Raw genomic sequence first — 4705 nt, forward strand, 5'->3', positions numbered from 1 at the left:
TCTACTTAACTCTTTCATCCTACTGGATTATGAGGGAAAAGCCTAGGGGAGTCCTGCAGCTGGTTTGCTGTCTCACAGGGGTCACCTTGATCCCTGCAGAGCGCAGCCTGTGAAAGACAACGCCGGCACGTTGTGTCTCAGGCATCCTGCTGCCACCACTGTTCTTATCTCATCCAACTAATATTGACAAGTGGCTGCTTCTCCTTTATTCTGGGGTAACCCTTGCTCTTCAGATACATACAATTCAGTGCAGATATGTCAATAGAACCTGAGCTTGTAGCTTTCTGTCATGTACCGACCGTCCCCTGGGGTCCTCTGGTGGATTTAAAGGTCATCAGCAGGTAAGAGGTCACTGCTAGGCATGTTCCTACAAAACATGTATTGTTTCATCAGTGGTTTTGAGGCTTGCAAGTTATTAAAGCTAATTTTAGAACAATAGAAAATTTAAATTTAAAAGTGTTGTTTGCAAGACTTGGGGACACTAGGCTGAAAGGTTTCACTTTGAATTTGTAAATGTAAAAATTCTTTTCTATTATGGTACGGGTTAAAATAAGGTTTGAAAAAGAACTCCAAGCTGTTGAACTTCCCTTTTCTTACAAGATGAAGTTTAACTGATAAAAACATGTAGTGTCTTTTTGCTTTTTTCCACTCCCATAATCTCAGAAGATCTCTGGTTTTTTCCAGAAGATGACTCTTTGGTAAAGATTATCTGAGCAATGCAAGGCAAAATGAGCACTGTTCATCTTCATGGTGAATACTGCCATATTTTTAAGACAGTTTATTACTTCCTAGCTCTCTGCACACCTATCTAGGGGGCTTTGAGTCATGACCCACAGCTGCTATAGGCTGGTTCAGCTCTCCAGGCACTAACTCACTTCATACCATCCAAAGCTGTAGCCCAACAGCTTCTGGCTTTGGGAGTGAGATGCCTGTTTACCAGCTGAAAATTAGAGATGGCCCTAGGCTAAAACTTCAGACTCCAAACATCTTTAAGGCTTTGACTGTAGCAACAGGGTCTAAACAATCTTGACCCTATGCTAACAAGATGAGTACAGATAATATTTCTAAAGTGTCAGTGGAATTTTACAAGCTCCGTTTTCTAATGAGCAGCTATGAACTGAAGATAATTTCATCTGCATATCTCTATTAAAGACAATTCTTATCCTTGTGGTTGAAGGTCCTTAAATATCTCTAAAAGTGAAAATGTAAACAGTGAAGAATTTAAGATAGTTATTTTATTACAGAGGTTTTATTTTTAAAGATTTTTAAAAAATAATTAGTCCAAAGGAGCAAATGCATCATGTTTCTTATCAGAAACAGTGCATTTTATAGTTTCACAGAGAGAGCTAATGAACTGGCTAGTGTAGGTTGTAGAACAAGTAACACCTCTTGCTAGTTGAAATGTTAACCTCTTGTGGGAGCCAAGCTTGTCATGGTAGTGAACAGCACCAAAATGATACCCATAGTGCAGCCTAAGAAAGGAAGCAGGTTATGATTAATTTACCAAAGCAATGCCATTATGCCTCTCATACCTCAAGGTCCATATTGTGCCTCACATGCTTGTAATTGACTAATTAATGATTTGAATTACAAACTATTTTGTAAAAGTTGAGATCCCACTTCTCCCTTTGAAAGTGGTACAGTACAAGGTATTTTGTGCCTCAAAGTGAAGATCCCTTCTAATTCCCTAGCTTCAGAAGCTTTTTACCATGATCTATAAGAATGCCTTTCTAGTGCCTGCCCATGTACCCAAGCTTTCAAAAATGAGTCAAGATCTGCAGATCAATGAGATTCAGGCTTTTATATGTTAAGAATTTTAAGCCAAATAGTGTTTTGTGTTTGACTTTGGTGGCTCTGAGTATTCACAGTACACTTGGACTGTTTCTAGAGCTCTGATCTCAGAATTCCCTTCTGGTGTTTAGAAGAGCAAATAACTGAGGAGAACTGCAAGATTCCTGAGCTGGCAATATTGGAATATCTATCTTAGCATACTTTTCATCTGTAATTCATGACTGGGAGTCTCTGAAAGTTAAAGTATAGTGGCTGTGAGAGTTTGAGTCTCTCTGGTCAAGTTAAAAATGAACAAATGGAACTTCTGGGAATTTACTCACCCCACTGAAGAGAATTATTTTGAGAAAATAAGTGAAAAAGGTTTTCAGTCTTATCTGCCTGGGTACTTCCCCCAAAATATCCATTGCTATATGCCATTTCATTCAAGGGTGTTTAGTTACAGGATGTAAGTTTTTAATCCTATTTAAATATTTAATTCAAATAAGAGTTGAATGAAAAAAGGTGAAAATGTGCAAAGGATGGGTATGTCTATTTTACCTGCCAACTGACAGCAGGTAAATAATATGATTTCTATTTTCAAATAAATTTTTTCAGTAGTTTGAATGACAATAAACAGGGTTTTTCTAACTTTGTGGTAAGTAAATAACAAGTATGATTACAAATCATGCTAGCTTTGATGTAATTAGCTACAGCTTCCGTGAATTTCTTACAAGAAACCCACCTCAGAGAGGTTTTGGCCCTGTATAAGATTGGGGAAGCTGATTAATTTGTCATCTTGCCCACTGCCAGTCACCATCTGTTGCCCTGGCACTTTGTGGTGGTTTAAAAGTAACAACAACATCCCACAGGTGTAAAGAAAAGCAGGAACCAAACAATAGTGAATCAGGACCGTGAAGTACTGCTGGGCAATACCTGGCTTGCAGTTGTACAAACACATTGTTCCTTCAGTTTTAGAAGGAGAATTTGGCTTTGTTAGTGTTTGCCTAAGATTTATCAGACTTGACACAACAAAGATCTGACTTTCTGATTAGGTCTGTACATCACAAAAATGTACATAAAAGCTGGGGTTATTCTTCAAGTGCTGTGCATACAGTTTGAAAGGTACATGACCTCTTGTCTTACTGTTAGTGTGCCCTTCTAGTTCTTGCAGGCTTTCTCAGTCACAGACAGTTTAGAAACTTCATATTTATTTTAAACTAGAGCTGTATGAATGCATCACTCCTTGAGGAAAAAATTTGGCTGTGTCTCAGAAATAAAGCAGAATTTTCATTCTGCCAAGAATTGCTAACAGAGAATAAATCTTAATGGAATTATCCAGGAATTCCTTGAACTTTTCAGCATTATGCAAATATAGGCCTAAGAATGAATGCAAATATGAGTTTAATTATACTAGTTTAAATGATCTTTTATATTTCTGCTGAAAACATCGTAAAAAAATCAATTTTAAGATAAACTCTTTGGCTTTGCACAACAGAGCACTCACAAATCTTGATGCAACCTGTTTTGATTTACCTCTTATAGCCAGGTTGCAGCTACTTCCAATTTATCTGCTGGTCATAAGGCACTTTTGAAATCTATAATTTGAAATTGGAATGAATGCAATAATCAACTGTTACTAGAACTGTAACAGCTGTTTAGGGAGACACTGAAGAAGAAACTATAGGAGGTGCCAGTTTTGCTAATAACATAGCTGCTGCCCAATGAATGTTGCACTTAGCAGGAGGAGAATGTTGTGTTGATTTCTCTGGAAGAGAGCCAAAATGCACATACAAATAGAGAAGTGGGTAGGGTGGAGCTTCTTCAGCCTCAGCTGGTGGTAGAACCAGTACAGATAGGGACATTTGGAACAACACGTAGCTGAGTTGTGCCAGGGCTGTTTCAGCTGCCACCAACCAAGTGAGATGGAAGTGGGAAAGTATATCAGTGATTCAGGCCTAAATTCAGAAACACTGACACGTTTCTCAGTATTAGAATTAATATTATTGAGGCTCTCTAGATTTTCTTCCCCCCCTGCTCAGTCGTAGGAGGGAAAATGCTGCTGGTATTTTTTTTCCCTGCCAGATGCTTTGTGCATTGTGGCACAGCAGTTTTTAATGAAGGATTTATCTAAATCAGTTCTGCTGCTCATGAAGTATCTTTTTTAACCATGCCTCCATCATAGTGCTGTTACCTGGACTACTTGGCACAGATAGTACAAAATTCTGGTTTCAGAAAATTTGGAATCTGCAACTGTGCCTCAGCTCACATAATTCAGCATAGTTCTACAGTGATCTAAAGGAGAATCTTAAAAAAAAAACCCCAAACTCTTGGAAAACACATTGTCTCCGTCCACTATGTGGATATGTAAGAAATTTTGTAAAAGGCAGTTACAGGATAACTTAACAGCACAGATCTTTGCTGAGCTGGGGCTGCTGTCCAGTAGCATTAGCATTTTTATCTAAACCACTTGAGCAACAGCCCCCAGGAATACACCTGTGACCAGTCACAATTTTCTCTGTTTGTTAAAAGGCGTGCATGAAATCACATGCTTTTTTGTGCATTAATCCTGCCTAAAAAGGTAGACTAGACACAAATCTACGTCTCAGCCTGTGTGAGGGAGGGGGCCTGAGAGAAGCAAGTTTCCTAACTGGCTGCCAACCGAAGGACTCATTCCAAGGTCCAGGAGCCTGGGCTCAGGAGATAGTGCTGGTGAGGTGTGTGCAGCACCTGCCTGGGCCTGGACCTTGGCCTGCGTTATCCCTTCTGCCATGCAGAGGGTCAGGGCGGCTGGGTGAGGGGCAGACGGGCAGGCTGGGGCTGTGTCTGAGAACGGCAGCGGGGGCCATGACTCTGATGCTTGTGTGACTCTTGGCCCCTGGGCCGGGGCCGGTGGCAACCGGGAGTTTTGCATCCTCCGCAGCTGCCCGCGCGTGGG

Source organism: Agelaius phoeniceus, chromosome 4 (genome assembly GCF_051311805.1).
Source record: "Agelaius phoeniceus isolate bAgePho1 chromosome 4, bAgePho1.hap1, whole genome shotgun sequence".
Classification (NCBI taxonomy): Eukaryota; Metazoa; Chordata; class Aves; order Passeriformes; family Icteridae; genus Agelaius; species Agelaius phoeniceus.